The 17,078-nt window shown below is 44.5% G+C and overlaps 1 protein-coding gene across 1 annotated transcript in view; it reads right to left on the bottom strand.

Moving 5' to 3' along the window:
• The window catches only part of MON2 (MON2 homolog, regulator of endosome-to-Golgi trafficking), a 775,721-nt gene that overhangs the window by 445,870 nt on the left and 312,773 nt on the right, over positions 1–17,078 (bottom strand). The gene's annotated exons all lie outside the window — the stretch shown is intronic.

Genomic DNA, 17,078 nt, shown 5'->3' with positions numbered 1-17,078 from the left:
AACAAAAATGTTTTTATTATTAATATGCATAGCCTACGTTTGAATGGCACATATACTAAAAACATTTTATTTGTAGTAGGCAATCATACTTAATGATATAAGCCTACAAGTGAAGTAAATAAATGCTGCCTGTCGATGCCATGTTAAATGAAAAAACACATTAACATTCAAAGGCCTGTTTTAATGTTGAATCGCTGTTTGCACAACATGTTTTACCTTTTTTCTGCAGATGTAATTTTACAGAAGCCCTCTTTTAGCTAGCCAATAGACACTTGTTTTGTATTAGATAACTGATGGTTACGTTCTCACCAGGAGGAGAGAAGGCAACAAGAAGAATGAGTCATGAGAAAAACAGTCTAGACTACAGAATGCAAACTATAACTTTTCAAGGTCTAATGTCTAAAGTCTATTGCACCAGTCTGAAATAATGGGGAGTTTCACTATTCCCAGGAGTTTGCTGACATCCTATTGGAGGACATAGAAGAAAAAGTAAAATAATGTTGCAACATAGAATATTGTGTGTTTATGTTAGTATGTGTTCCTAGAGTAGCAGCCGGATTCCTTCCCCGACTCTCTGACAGGACGTACCTTTGAGTTTTTGATTCTTCTCTACATGAGAGGTTGCTTAGCTTATTTGTATTGATTGCTGATTTAAGAGCTGAGAATAATTTCCAGCTTAACATGAAGAGGCTTTATGCTTATGCACAGATTTCTCTCATCAGAACTCTTTACTGAGTATCTGAACTGACAGCTTATTTGATCTCATTCTAAATATTTAGATTAGGAAACTTCCTTCATGGAATAAGCTTGTTGCATTATAAAGTTAATCACTGTGATATTGACTAATCTATTTTTGTTTTAGTTAGAAATATCAAATATTGGGCTATGTGTATTTCTAATGCTGATGCTTAAGAGACTAATTCTTATTGAACACAATGATGACAAACTAAAAGAACTTAAAAATAAAAACCCTTTAACTCACACAAGACTCTCTTTATTGACTGTACTAAAAGCCATAAATGATTTATCATGTTATTGGGCTGATATAGATGATTGTTCCTTAATTCTTCTTGTCAACTAACAAAGGTCAATATGTCCAGTGGTGGGGGTTATTTAATGATTAAATCCAAAGACTCAGATCTAGAAAACTCTGTTCCCTCAGCTGAAACTTCATATCCCACATGTCTGTAATAAATGATTCATTAACCATTATTTCCGCTTTAATACTGTTTTTATTTTGCAAATTAATTTACAATTCTGCACACTGACATGTAAACCGATTGCATTGACTGGAAAGATCCATTACTTAAGGGTTGTATATTAGGTTCAGCTGGACTGAATTTGAATGGGCCCAAGCAAAGTCTTTATCCTCATTTTGATAGTCTAGTATTAGAGAATTCATGACTGAAAAGATCCCAACCATGATTCCAAGCATTTGTCTTTAATCATTGGCAGTACATTTTAATAATTGTATAGTCAAGGCATAGCAACAAGTTGCTGATGCTCCAACACATATAACATTAAGAAGGGTTAATATGCGGGAAGGGGAGAAAGAATCCTTGGCTCAAAAAATCAGCCAAGACCACTACTAAAAAAATAAACCCAATTAGGCCACAGTTTACCCTTGTGCTGAATATAATTAGAAGATCAGTTACAATATACAGAATGATAGAAATTGTTTCCTAGAACCAATGTCAGGTGAGAAGGATACTAAAAGCGTTAGAGGAAGTTAAAAGGAAACAAAGTCTATTCCTATCTGGAGGATTTTGAAGAGCAAGGGCCAGGTCTGATTAGGTTCTGTGAGATGGCAAGTACATAGTTGGTTTAAACCTGTTTGTGCGGAGGGTAAGAAAGGTCCAAAAAGGGGATTGGGTATTGTCTTGCAGAGGTTGCTGCACTTTGTCTGGGGGGTGAGGGGTGGGATGGGGAGCACTAGGCAGAGTTCATGGCTGACAGCGCTGCAGAGGAGAAGGCAGATTGCTGGGATGAATCTAATCGCAACAGTGGGGTCTTAAGGGTCTGTAAGAGCAAGTCCCAGGTGTCAGCAATGTGACGTCTATTAATGCTTCAAGCAGACAGCACATGTCAGCCCACATGAGGAGAAGAGGGATAAAAATATCCTTTCCCCAAATCCCTAGGGCAGAGGCTCAGCAGATGATGAACTGTCCCTCTTTATCACAAATGAACGGTGATATCTCTGGTTTCTGAAGATACTTTTGCAAGATTCATTTTGGGCACGAAGAATGGGCCCGTGAAAGTGGTGATCAAATCATTCACTGTAAAATCATCGGTCATGGAGAAGCTAACAGTGATTTTTTGGTTAAGCAGAATTTCAACAATTATATTCGGAAGAGTGATATATAGATAGATAGATAGATAGATAGATAGATAGATAGATAGATAGATAGATAGATAGATAGATAGATAGATAGATAGATAGTTTTTAAATATAAATGTTTGACTGGTAGTTTCTAATGCACACAATCATCTGTAGAAGCACAGAAAAACAGAGTGTATTTATTTCGGATTGTATGCTATTTTATGAACTACTGTTCTCTTAATATTTCAATATAAATATTATGTTGTTATGGTGGAAGGCTGCATGTTCCTAGGAAAGAAGGGCAGTGATTTTGCTTACCATTCTGAAAGGTCTAACAGAGACGAATCTAAAGGATAGCTGCAACTGATTCTAAGGAGTGTTTCTGCTGCTAAGCATTTCTTCCCTCTCAACTTTCATTATGGTTTACTGAGTGAGTGAATTGCTGGAGGCCATCTTCAGTGGTAGTGATGAATTCACACAGCATTTAGGAAACTATTGTGTGAAAAAAGAACCAGGTGGGGCTCAAAACTGATTGGCAGAAGGAAGGCAAGTAAGTGTGGTGGGCCCCTGGGTGAAAGTGACTACCATCCAGATGAGTAAGGTTTATCCAATACAAGTCCAGCTACATCTTTTGCCCAGATAGACAAACCTTTCATGCATGATGATGGTAAATTGCTCACAAACAGTTGTTTTTGCAGTCAGAAAGACAGCCCAGGCTACCATAGAACTATTCAAACCAGCTTTGGAACAAATGGAAACAACCATGACAACACCAGTAGACAAGTTTTTTATGGCTGTCAACCACAATTACAACAGTCCTCTGGTTCTGATAAACCTATTGGCAGCATTCAACAGAGGTGACCACAACTTCTATTGACATTGTCTTTCTTCTTGCGGTCTGGTTGGCAAGGTATGCTTCATTCGCAAACGATCCCTCTCAAAGAATCTCTCTAGGCTCACACACATCTCCTTTGCAAGCAATTAAAATTGGAGTCCATCAAGGCACGGTTCTTTCCCTGCACTTCTTAAATCATTTATGTACAACAATTAGCTACTTTAATCAAGTTCTTTGGAATTAGTTGCGTTATGTACACAGATTATGTACATGATTTTTAGACTAACAGACACCCAGTCACACTCTATCATGTTTAAAGAATGCCTTTACAAAGTTAAGTATTGGCTCAAAATAAAAATTAAAAATAGGTTTTAATAGTAGGACAAACCCCTTCTGCATTGTCCTCTCAAATGGGGGATGCTTAATGTGGACTTTTCCCAAATCCTAGCAGCTGTATGAAAAGCCTATAACTAAAAACAGACTTGTCTGAAAATGAATTCCCATGTTTCTTCTGCAATTTCATCTTGCACCTTCCAGGAACATAAACTTTAACCTAGCTTCCTTTATTTAACTGAAGAATAAACACAATTTCAGACTGGATCGGATCCAGACTTGGTCAAGCAATGTACAACTGCCAAAGCTGAATAAAACACAATTAAAACGCCTTCAACGAGGCATGGCCTGGACAGCCAACATGGTGACCGCTTGAGGAAACAGCTCCTGGCTTCTTCATCCACTTCCTGCATTGTCACTGGCGGACCATCGCCACAGCATTTAGTGTGGAACTCTCCCCCTGACCTGAGGTGAGTCTGTGTTGTTCTCTTCGGTGAGGGGCTGCATCACTGACTCCTAAGTTCCCAGTCGGCGCGCCACAAGACCTTCAGAGAGTGGCCACCTGAGAAGCGGCCCCACAGGCCCACCTCGCCATCCATGGTGCCTGGCGGAGCCATAGTAAACCCCCACTTGGTGCAGCAGAGAGGGTCGCGGGCCCCGGGATGACACAGTGGCTCTTCTCCATCCAGGGCAGCTGGGCCAGTTCGAAGGCACTGAGACCTCTGCCTCCCTATGAGCCGGGAGAAGACCGGCTCCCCCCTGCTCACCACTGGTCCCAGCTTTGCCGTCCTTGCTCCCTGCAAAAGGAGGTGGGAGGCTGGGACGTGCCTATCTTTACAGTCCTGATGCACCCTACCACACGCCCTTCAGAGACTGTGGGAGATGGCGGTAGCCTGTTGAGTATACCTTTCTGTTGGCAGCCCTGAAGAAACAATGGTAGCTGCTGGCCCCCATTGCACTGCTGGAGTTTTCTTTGTTGGACTTAGGCTCATGCTCATAGGGCTCAGGTAGCTTCTTCCTTGTGAGGGGGGGATGGGTCTGAGCTGCTCTGCCCCCTCTCCCTTCCTCCCTCCAGGCCTAGCTGCAGGACTGGCGGAGGCAGGACACCTGGTCCACTGGGAGACATCATACATTCATTTATCCCTCTCCCACCCATGCACCACAAACATGGGGCCCATAAAACAATAACAAGCTGGGACCATGCCACCCCTGCAGGAGATGTGAGTCCCCTCAACTCCCTACCCCCCTCATCCCATCTCACTCTCTCCCAGGGACTACCCTGACAAAGTGGATGCTATTTTACAAGCAATCGAGGCTTCTAGGGTCCACCTGAAGGCGAAGGTTGATGCCTTCTCGGAGAGTATCAATCTGCTATGGGATAACCAATGCAAACTTTGGAGAGAGTCAAGCACTTGGAGTGGGCAAGCTTGGAGTTGCAGCCCCATACCGTGGACCACCAAAACCAACTGAAGAACATCAAGGAGCGGATCAACTTTCTTGAGAACTGTGTGGAGGATGCTGAGGGCCGAGCTAGAAGCAGCAATATCAGAGTGGTTGGGCTGCTGGGCAGTGAGGAGGGTACATACATGGTTGACTACCTGGAGACTTGGTGCCCACTGGTGCTCTCACCGTATTCTTCTTCATTGAGTGGGCTCACAGGGTGAAGGCCCGGCAACCCCCAGTGAGAGGACCCCTTCACCCCATAGTAGTGCTATTCCTTCATTTTAATGACCGTGATGCCATTCTTAAACATGCACAGCTAACTGGTCCCCTCTCCTCAAAGACGACTAAAGAATCTACATTTTCCCGGAATACACCTTAGCGTCCAAAAAACAGCAATACTCCTTCCTTGGAGTCAAACACTGCCTACGTGAGATAGGAGTCAAGTAGGCAATCCTATACCCAGCCAAGTTAAAGGTCATCCTGGACAAGACAATCAATTTTTCACCAACCCATCTGACTCCCAGGACTGGGCAGAGGCCAGGTCACCTTTTACACAATGACCTGGATCTGATGAAGGCCGATTATTGGTGTCACCCAGGCACCACAGCCATCGCTCTCACTACACCTCAGACAGATCCCCCCCGCTAGTACAAGCAACCCATTCTCCAGACTTGGTCCTGAGAGGTGAATGCTTGGACTTGGATGCGGCGGCCTTCTGAGATCCCCCTGGGGACTCCAACGCTGAAGATTCTGCATCCTCTTCTCTGCGGACCAGGACTCCTCTCCCATGGTAACCGCACATAAACTGATGTGACTCTTGTAAACTAAGAAGACCCTTGAGAACTTGTATGTTAACATTTGTCATTAACGTTCTTAGGGACCCCCTGCTATCTGGCAACATGGAGCCTTGCTTGCCCCTGACTGAGCAGTCGGCCTTGTGCCTTCTGCCCAAGGTATTCTAATGGTTGTTACTGTTTTTACTGATTGTCCTGATTTGTTTCACATCCCAAGCGTCCTCCACCCCCATTGCTCTGCCTTTCTACCAGGCCCCTTACTGCTCCATCTGGCCTCCTGACCCTATACCCTCCTGTGGGACCATTTGGAGAGGCAGCCCCTCATGGGATGACGGATGGCACACCCCTTCACATTATATCCTAGAACATACGAGGTATGTACACACCATCTAAATGATATACAACACATACATACCTTAGCCGTAACAGAAACCAGATTGTCCTCCTCCAGAAGGCCCATATTACTAGAACTGGGGGGCTCCAGCTCCAGAGGCACTGGCGGGAGGGTTCTTACTACAGACTTCTCTAAATACACCTGGGGCTTTTAGATTTGGGTGAGAATGGGAGTTCCCTTATAAGTGTTCTTTCACACGATAGACCATGAGGGCCGTTTCGTATTGCTGGAGGTGGCTCTGAATGGCTCCCCATTATTGATAGGCAGCGTCTATGCCCTCAGTTCAGATTAAGCCTATTCCTGCACCGTATTTCAGCACTTTCAACTTCCTGGACCCATTTGCTCTTGCTGTTAGGGAGGATTTTAACTGCGTCTTGGGCCCGACCCTGGACCGTTCACACCCATCGTTCCCCAATTCCTCAACTATTACCAATGCCCTGAGCATGGCAGCCTGACTCCTCCAATGGTCACTAGATCTGGTGGCACCACCACCCATATATCCACCTTTATACCTGCTACTCCCCAGTGCATAATTTTTATGCCCGTTTGGATTGGTTGGTCAGCTCCCAGATTCTCTACCCTTCTGCTTCTTCCCTCAACTATCTGGGATGAGAACTTTCTGACCAAAGTCCCCTGATAGCAGAGGTACACTGGTGAAGGTTACCGTCCCCTATCTCTATGTTGCGCTTGCAGCCATCAGCTCTTGAAGACTCTGTCATCCAAAACATGGTCTTAAACAGTATAGTCTAGTAGAATGAGTGTACAGCCTCTTCACTTTCTGTTGAGTGGGAAGCTTTCAAGTTGGTGGTCAGGGATTTTTGCAGAAGGGTGGTTTTGGGGGTGCGAAAGACGTGGCTCTGAGATATGACACCCCTCCCGCACACTGCTTTGGTCCGTGGCCCTTCACGTGCCCTCCTACATACCAAAACCGAAATCCATAATGCCTTTACAACCCAATATTCTGCCTTCAACGCTTTCCCTGAAGAGCTCCCAGAGACTACCATACAAGCTTACCAGACAGCGAGTCCCCTCCCTCATGTCAGGAATCCCCAAGGTGCCTCCTGCGTTATCTGTCAGCATCCCCAGGGATTAGGGTTAAATCGTATCTCTGTTCTTGGTTAAACCTTCTTGTTTCTAAGTAAACATAACGTGCTGTGTTACACAATTGGTTTTATCAAATCTAGTTTTACCAATGCTTGTTTGCTAATGTGAGCAGGTGTAGTAGACATGTGCTTCTAATTGGGTGTGGTGACTCATCCACATGTGGAAACTCAACTGCCTTCCTGATTGGCTATAAAGAGCAGAGTGAAGCATGCCTCCCTGCTTGGCTTTGTTTTGTTTCCTGATCTCAGCATCTGATTTGGCGGTCCAGCCCCTGCTGTCATCCTTGTAATTCAGGACTTTTGAGGCAATTATTTTCTTTGTTCCTGTACTAGCTGACACTAGGTATTGCTCCAGCACTCCGGAAAAGACTGCAGCTAAGTGACTAGTATTCTCCAGGGAGTTTGTTCTTTGAGCACAGCGCCTTTCCTAGAACAGCTGGTGTATTTCAGACCTCGTATTTTGTCAGAGTGCTTATCTTGAAGAGACAAATGCATTTCGGAACATTCTATATTTTTATTGTAGTTACTTGTCTAAATGTGCTTCAGGAAATCTGCTTGAGCTCAAGTACTACACAAAGTGACAGTGTAATTTTAAAGGGGCATTTACATGACTTTTCTTTCTCTAATAGCATAACTCTTGGATTTAAATTGTGTCATTCGTGCCTGTGTTTCAGTTTTGAGGAATTTGCTTTTGAAGGGTTTTCCACACACACAGTGAAACCAAACCAAACTGTGCCACCCTAACTGTTTAAACCCAGAGAGGACATTTGTATTTGTTGGATTGTTTTTTGTTCCTTTTAGTTTAACCCTATGCATGCAGGAAAGTTATACGTGATATAATTAATTCCCGTTCTTGTGCATGATACGTGCAACAACAGTTCTAATTGTAGTGTGCAACAGTGAATCTCAGTGAAGCCAGCCCTAGTGTCACAGTACTTATTGTTACGGTACTCAATGTAGTGTTAGTAATTGTGCCAACAATTATTTTTATCGAAGAATAGTGCTGGAGCACCCCGGTGTTCTTCTACCGCTCCCTTGCCCATATAAGAAAGAGAGGTTCAGTTTCAAGGAAGTTGAGTGAACTAACTCTACTATACCTCTGTCAACAACGACCTGCCCCTGAAGATATAGGGTACCTGGATGGACCAGCGTTTTGCCTCTTTCTCTTCCACTCCCCCTTTCCTTTTGGGACACCTGCCAGGGTTTCTTTGTCCACCAGAAAGTGCTGAGGGGTGTTCCAGGAGGTCGGGGCATACCATCGCCCCTGCAGACATCCTGCTTTTAAGGTGAGTGGCTCTGTCTCAACACCTCGCCTCACTTTAGAGGAGCGGGATGATCTGGATGGCCTCATAACAGAACAAGAATTTAACAAAGTGTTAGAAGGCTTAGGGAGAGGGAGGCCTTCCTATAGAGCTTTAGGAAATATCCACTGACATCCTAACCCCTAAACTGTCAAAAATATTCAACATGGTTTCAGGGAGGGCTCGAGGCACTTCTGGGGTCCCTGACAAAACCTGGGAGAGAACCTGTAGACCTGGCCTTGTACTGCTCAATAGCTATCCTAAATATGGACTATAAGATCTTTGGTATGGTATAGCTTACCACCTTCACCAAATTCTTCCCCATCCCATCCACAGAGATCAGAAGGGGTTTGTCACTGGCAGGAATACTTCTCTTAATCTCTGTGGTCAGAGGAATAAGGTAGGGCTGCCCTCTTCTCTTCGCCTTAGCAATGGAGCTCGACAACAGGGTGGGGGCTGGGGCATACCTGTCACAGACGCTACCCACACCATTTTACTATATGTTGACAATGTCCTCTTTTATCTCAGGGCCGTCGCTGCAGATTGCGCCCTGACTGTCAGACTCCTGGTTGAGTTTGGAGATCTTTCATGCCTCCATGTCAAATGGCACAAACTCTGCGAGATTCTCCTGTCTCCAGGACTACCCCTAGTGCACCTTGACTGTGGTGGGCCCTGATCCGTTGGGAGCCTGTCTCCTTCCGCTACTTGGGTATCCATGTCTGTCACGAAACTGCTACCTTAACAGCAGCAGTGACACCCCTCTGCTCCCAGGTGACGTTTTGGCAATCTCTTCCGCTGTCCGTAGTAGATAGGGTCACAGTCTACAAGAAGGTGATGCTTCCCTGTCTACTTTATTTTGCAAACCTCCAGATCTCTCTCTCTCTAGTGTGTTTTCTCGGGCACTGCACGCCCACTTGGGGGACCTTATTTGGCACTGGTGCATGGCACTGTTGAGTCTCTAACTTCCCCCAGACCAGGGTGGCTTTGGTGCCCCCAATTTTGAATATTACTTCCTAGCAGCACAACTTCAGTGGTCCACGTACTAGATCGTGGGCAGATATCTAGAAAACACAAGCCCCTCTGATTCCCCTGTTTTCCACAATATCCTTACTCCAGTGCTTGCTCCCCGGATTCCGGAGCTCTCCAGGTTCTTCCCAGCTGCTACAAGTGACCCTAGACTGCTTCCATAGGGCTTTGCACCTCACCGGCTGAGTGGCTCAACAAGCACCCATTGTTTCCCATCCGGGCTTGCAGGTTTGCGGTAGGCATATCACTGATAGACAGCTGCAACTTTGGACCCTAGCCGGACTGTACTCCCTGGGAGGCCTTTTCCAGGGTGACCAGCTTCCACCCCTTGTAGGCTTAGGGGAGCAATTCGACCTCCACAAAAGCTAGTTTCTAGTTTATGTCACAATAGCTGGCGCCCTCTGGGATTCTTTGGTTGGTCCTGGTCTAAGAGCCCCCCACTCTCTCCTTCACAGCATACACATCATGGGTGGTGGTCGCCAGGTGATCAACTCGTTGGCCGGCTCCTTCATGGAGTTGTGACAAGTCACCATCCAAGCACTTAGGGAACAATGGAAGGAAGAATTTGCCAGAGCTCTCCCTGAGAAGGATTGGGAACCAGCTTTGGCTTACCCGAAAAAGATCTCTAGAAATGCCTGTCAACAACTGATTCAACTGTATGTGCTCCACGGTTCCTAACTCTCCCCCAGCACATGTCTAGGGTTTCCCAGGGGACCTCTGACAGATGCACTAGATTGCTCTGCTGCAGACCTGAAGCACATCCTTTGGGATTGCCTCAAAATCCGGCCCTTCTGCGAAGAGCTCCTTGGCTGCCTCAAGGGTGTCACAAAAATAAGGGTGATCAACTCTTGGGAGGTTTGTGCACTAGGCACTGTTCCACACCCTAAGGCGCTCAACACGTCAATGTATTTTCTAGACATGGCACTCATTCTGGCTAAGCGTTCTACCAGAATGAAATGTAGGCACCCACAGCCCTCCAATGCTATGGCTTGGAAACATGCCCTCATCCACTGGGCAGGGGCCGAGAACACAGCACTGTACCGGGAGGGGGCAAGAGGCCTGTGCTGCCGACCGGTTGCCCATGTTTGGGAACATCTGCTGTCCAGATTTAGTGCCACTCTTCCCCAGCTTCCTCGGCAGACCCACAATCAGCGAGTAGCCCTGACCAACACCGGCCTCTTGATCCCTAGACTACCCTTCCTGATTTATTACCCACTAACCTTTAAACATGAGATGTTTTGGTACATGTGCATTCAAGAATTGTCCATTTGTGGTAGGTGGAGGACATAGTAAGCACATCTGGCTTATTACCGATCTCTTACACTATAGAGTCAGCCAGTAAAAGTGACTAGTATGGTTGTTGCACACTGAAGTTGCTGTAACATGGTCTTACATAATCCTAGTAGACACCCTTCTAACAATCCAACCTTGGGAAGGTACTGGGTCCAGTTTGAGGCAAACAAGACATACAATAGCACAGGCACCTTACCACTGGTTAGCAGGAGTAATGTGTGCAGGGTCCTATGGCCAACAAAAAAGGGTTCAGCATAAGACAGCCAAAATCTTGGAGTCACCCGGCTGAGAGTGCAAATTTGCAACAAAGGGTTTAAACCCAAGCAGTAATTTAGCACCTCACACATCAACTGTCTTATCACATACTCTTAGTAAACACAAAATGCCCTAGAGAGTTTAGCATTAGAGCTACTGAATGTTTATTTGACAGGTAGGTCATATCATTTTTAATTGATATCTCACTATAATCCCATTCAAAATGGTTTTCAAATGAAAGGTGGTCCATGTTTTAGTTTCTCCCTTTGATGGTATCTCTGGTCATTTTCAAATGCTTTAATAAATCATTAGTCAAAGGTCCTTCAATAACGCAGCATCTTTCCAGCTGCAGCAAGAGAGTTTGTTCATATGCTCATATTCTGCTAGTTTATTTAAAAACCTTAACACTCAAACCCCTGTCATTTCTGTCAAAGAAGTAACTTGAATTTCACAGATGAGGGAAGATAAAAATTTTTTTTTCAAACAATATTTTTCTACAGAAACTAGGAAAATCCGGGATCAACATACAACAATTCAGAAGCACACAGTGGATAGGTGGGATCTTGCCCTCACAGGCTGTGATTAATGCACCGCACTGAAGAACAGTCACTAATTTTGTTAATTAATTTAATTAAGGCTCCAGTACCTACACTGTATTTAGTCTTAAATGAGTCAAATTATTCAACACAAATTAAATTACTTGTAAGTCCCTGAAATACTTGCAACATCTAACTTCTTAAATATTTTCATTTCCCAAGAACCTCTCTGATTTTTTAATGCCTTTCCACCCAAAATCATAGTTTTTATTTTTTTTCTACATTAATGGTGAATTAATCCAGTTTACTGATTCTGAAAAAGGTTGCAGTTTTCTTTTGAAGGTCTTTTGCTTTCTAAATAATGACATAACCATCAGCATAAAGCAGACATAGCATGAGGATTCCACCCATCTTCGGCAAGAATGAATTAGTATGCTCAAAGTGTTGGGATATGCTAAATGTAATTCAAAGAAGGTTGGAGCCAAAACACATTCTTGTACGAGGCCACTTGTTACATCACTTTGTGTGGATAATCGAGCTGTGTAGCCAATCTAAACTTTATCCAAATTCGAAGCATGGTGCATCAATAATATAGTAAGAATGCCTGGCAATATTTTCCATTTTTTAAGTTTCAGCCAGAGAATCTGCAATCCACAGTGTTGAAGGCCATGTGAAAGTTGACAAAGCAGCAACATAATCTTCCATTTTGTCCTATCCAAAACCACAATATAGCACACAATGTACAGTAGTGAGCCACTGCTGACTGTCCCTCTCTGAGTTCGCCTTCCCCACCAATTAATATTAATATTTATTGTGACTGCAGGTAGGTTATCATGGCCAGCCGCACAACATTTAATTTCATTGACTGAACTGTCTTCTCGATAGGGAAAGAAAAAAATTAAAAGTGAAGACCTTAAGATAAGATATCTGGGGAGACCAAAAATTCAGTAACCCATAAAGCTTATTCAGAGGGACATGCATTCTTCTTCAGGTATCATACAAGTGAGGTAGGGTTTCTCAATACAGAATCATCTACAATACACCAACATTTCCCCAAATCTCTCTTAATAATGACCTCATTCTTTATTATTTCTGTCCAGATTTCTTCTATTTTAAAAGAACTGAAGTTTTACATGAATGCTTGTCATCACCTATGTTGTTACGCGTACAGCATGCTGATATCGTTGGGTTGTGAACACACTACAGGAATGCAAAAATAATAAATGGTTACCAGAAAAACATCTCACATTTAAAGTTTTGTGTTTGATCTTAAAAGGTCTCCCTGGCAGAAGACCTAGCTATTTGGAAAATAAAGGGAAGAAACACAGACCTACCGGCAACATATGGCCAGCTTATAAACATAGAGCTGCAATTATGTGCATAAGTGACAAATGTCATTTGGTTTTAGTATTTTTCCTCGTTTCTGCATTGCAGAATTCATTGCCACTGAAAATATCTCAATCTCTCTTGGGAGATTTGTAGGAACGTTTTAAAAACTTAACTTTATGGCTCATAGCACATAGAGTATTACTCTTTTAATTAATGATCCCTTTTGTATGCTGTTAGCCATATTAATGCTCTTAATTTGTTAATGGATGCACAATACATATTTTCATTTGCACCTATGACTGTTTCCGTTTTGTGTAACCTCTCCTGGTTAGCAGTTCTACATTGCACGTCTGTCTTACATTTGCATTTTATGGTTCATGCGCTCTGAAACTTTTATGTATAAGATGCTTCCTGCACAGGATGACTAGTGTTTTTACATTCTTCTATTAATGTGTAATGTCCATAATCAATCAATCAAAAAAATGTATAAAGCGCGCTACTCACCCGTGAGGGTCTCAAGACGCTTGGGGGGGAGGTCAAGTGGGGGCAGGGAGGGTCACTGTTCGAACAACCATATCTTGAGGTTCTCAGCAGGAGGTCTTTGGTCCTGCAGAGGTTGGTGGGGAGGGAGTTCCAGGTTTTGGGGGCGAGGTAGGAGAAGGACCTGCCTCCTGTGGTGGTGCGTTGGATGCGGGGGACTGTGGCTAGGGTGAGGTCGGCTGATCGGAGGTTGCCGGTGGGAGTGTGGAAGTTCACTCTGTCGTTGAGGTAGGTTGGGCCGGTGTTGTGGAGGGATTTGTGTGCGTGGATGAGGATCCTGAATGTGATTCTCTTGTCTATGGGGAGCCAGTGAAGGGGTTTGAGGTGTGGTGAGATTCGTTCGTGGCGGGGGAGGCAAAGGACGAGGTGTGCAGCTGTGTTCTGGATTCTCTGGAGTTTGCATTTGAGTTTGAGTGTGGTGCCGGCGTAGAGGGCATTACCATAGTCTAGTCTGCTGCTGATGAGTGCATGGGTGACTGTCTTCCTGGTCTCTGGGGGAATCCATTTGAAGGATTTTTTTTTGTGTGGAGTTTGTGGAAGCAGGAAGAGGTTAGAGCATTGATTTGCTGAGTCATGGATAGGGAGGGGTCCAGGATGATGCCGAGGTTCCGTGCGTGGGTGCGCGGCCTAGGCGGTGGGCCACCAGGAGTCGTCCCATATAGTTTTGTTGGGGCCGAAGATGATGATCTCGGTTTTGTTGGAGTTATGCTTGAGGTGGTCAGTTGTCATCCAGTTGGCGGTGTCGAGGAGAGCAGCGTGTAGGTTGGTTTTGGCGGTGGTGGGGTTGCGGGTCAGGGCGAGGATGAGTTGGGTGTCATCTACGTAGGTGAGGATAGTGATACCGTGTGATCGGAGGATGTTGGCTAGGGGGATCATGTAAATGTTGAAGAGTGTTGGGCTGAGGAAGGACCCTAGGGGGACTCCGCAGATGATCTTGGTAGCGGTGGAGTGGAAAGGTGGAAGGCGGACTCTCTGGGTCCGGTTGGTGAGGAAGGAGGTGAGCCAGTCTAAGGCTTTGTGGTGAATTCCTATGTTGTGGAGGCGTGTGCGGAGTGTGTGGTGGCAGACAGTGTCAAAGGCTGCAGAGAGGTCTAGGAGGATGAGTGCGATGGTCTCGCCTTTGTCGACTTTGGTCCTGATGTCGTCAGTGCATGCGATGAGGGCGGTTTCCGTGCTGTGGTTCTTGCGGAACCCGGATTGTGAGGGGTCAAGAGTGTTGTTTTCTTTGAGGAAGTGGGATAGGCGGGCGTTGACTAGTTTCTCAGCAACCTTGGCGGGGAAAGGGAGGAGGGAGATGGGGCGATAGCTGGAGAGGGTCTCCAGGTCAGCTTTGTTTTTTTTTTTGGGAGAGCGGTGATTTACGCGTGCTTCCAGGGGTCTGGATAGGTGGCGGAGTCGAAAGAAGAGTTGATTATGTCATGGAGTATGGGGGTGATGGTTGGGCTGGCTTTGATGTAGATGCGATGTGGACAGGGGTCGGAGGGGGATCCCGAGTGGATGGAGTTCATGGTTTTTTCGGTTTCTTTGCTTGTGGTGGGGCCATGAGTGGGGGTTGAGTTGGGTGAGTGAGGGCTGTGTGTGGTATGAAGCTGTTGTGGATGTCCAGGATTTTGTGGTGGAAGTGGTTGGAGGGGGCTTCACATAGGGGCTTTGTGTGTGAGGGGTCTATGCTGCTGGCTTCGGGTTTGGCTAGTTCATTAATGATGGTGAAGAGTTCTTTGCTGTTTCGAGAGTTGTTGTCAAGGCGTGTCTTGTAGTGATCTCTTTTGGCCGTGCGTATGAGTTGGTGATGGGTGCGAATGGTGGCTTTGAGGGTGGAGAAGTTGGTTGTGGAGGGTTCTTGTCGCCATATTTTCTCTGCTTGGCGGCATTTGCGCTTGGAGTCTTGGAGTTCGGGGGTGAACCATGGGGCATTCTTGATGTTGCGGGTGGTGATATGTTTTCTGAGGGGGGCTAGTGTGTCTGCGCAGGTAGTGATAAACTATTATTGTTAATATGAGACTGAAGGTATCGACGTGTTATTTTTTTTTATTCCATTCTGTGTTGAAGATTTTTTTTCCATTCTGAAATTTTAACAGCTTTTACCTAGTAAGATGAATTGAAAGAGAGGTGTACGAACTGTATGCACAAACAAATCTTTTTGTCTAACTCAGAACATGGTTTAGTAGCTTATTAGCTCTGCATCATGAGTCAGTTAAAATGATTGTTACAATAGAAATGATTTACAGTGGGATCCGGAGTAGGGAGTACGGTCACCTGTCCTGAGGCACCTGAGGACATATTGCCTTAATATCGCTAGGAATCCCTTGAGCTGTGAATACTGAGGGCTTTCTTTTTACTTTTCGCTCCAGTTAATTTTTTTATTGATTACGTATGCTGGAAGGGGTTATTCTTTGATATTGCAGAGTTTACCTTACCTAACTTACCCCTTCATATCCTTGTCATTTGCTTCAGTGATTGGACCCTATCAAGGAGATTCTTCTGTTATATTCGTGCGACATTCTTGAGCAGTGAGATTCTAGGATGAAGCATTTTACTCAATATGCCCGCATATTCACTACAGTGGGGGCACTTCCCCAGTTTCATTCTTCCTCGAGTGTGAAATTGTGGAAGATAGCTGTTTTCTCACTATCCTTGAGATTCCATTGAGTAATAACAATACAGGACAGTAAGTTCTTTTGGTAAAATATAGAATCACATCTTGGGTGCTGTGACCGTATGATGGATAAGAAACCCATTGTTTCTTTATTCATAAATAAAACACTGACTATCTCTTTCATCACACCTCCAATCGGTCCCACCATGGAGAGATCGTGTTACTGCTGCTCAAACCAATAGGAACATCTTATTTGGAATATGACGTTTAATTATGAAAACCACATAACCCGAAAGCTAAAGTCAGATTGAAAACAGTTCAGAAAGGAGTAACCAAGGATGGTGCCTGTTTTACACCACAAGAACAAGAAGAAGATCAAGAATCTGATCATATAAGGGTAGGAAAAGTAGAGTATATATGAGAGAACAATGCAAATTAAAGAGAAACAACACTGATTGCAATTTTCTGTAGCAAGGTATTGTTAGGGAAAAAGACAAAAGCATAAAATGAAAGAGGCAAAGACTTAAGTGAAGTATTTGATTATTGTTACTCACATAAGAGTTCACACATTTAGGAATCATGGTCGCCCTGTCAGAGAGCAAATTGCTAATCATTCATTTGAACTGTTCGGCATTGAATAAACAGATGGGGAAATGTGGCACACCAGAGTGATCAACCTGTGGCTATACTTTATGAGGCTTGTTTCGCGAACGCAAGAGCTTTACCATTCTGAGTTGCATATCAATTAACTTCAATATGAGGAGTCAAACATTCCACAGCTGTGCAAAGCCAGAATTCAGGTACTGACCAACCAAGTATGCAGTTTAAAGTCCACTGTGAATACCATGAATAACTCTACCTTGATCTTGGACTAGCTTAGAAAACGTTGCACATTTAAGTCCGATAATAAACTGCATACTGGTTACCAGACGGCAAAAGGTATGCAAGTAACTGACAGAATTTTAGAAGGTGCTGGTGGA

The sequence above is a fragment of the Pleurodeles waltl genome, chromosome 4_1 (genome assembly GCF_031143425.1).
Source record: "Pleurodeles waltl isolate 20211129_DDA chromosome 4_1, aPleWal1.hap1.20221129, whole genome shotgun sequence".
Lineage (NCBI taxonomy): Eukaryota > Metazoa > Chordata > Amphibia > Caudata > Salamandridae > Pleurodeles > Pleurodeles waltl.
Note: the sequence above shows the minus strand (reverse complement) of the source record. Positions and strands in the feature narration are given on the sequence as shown.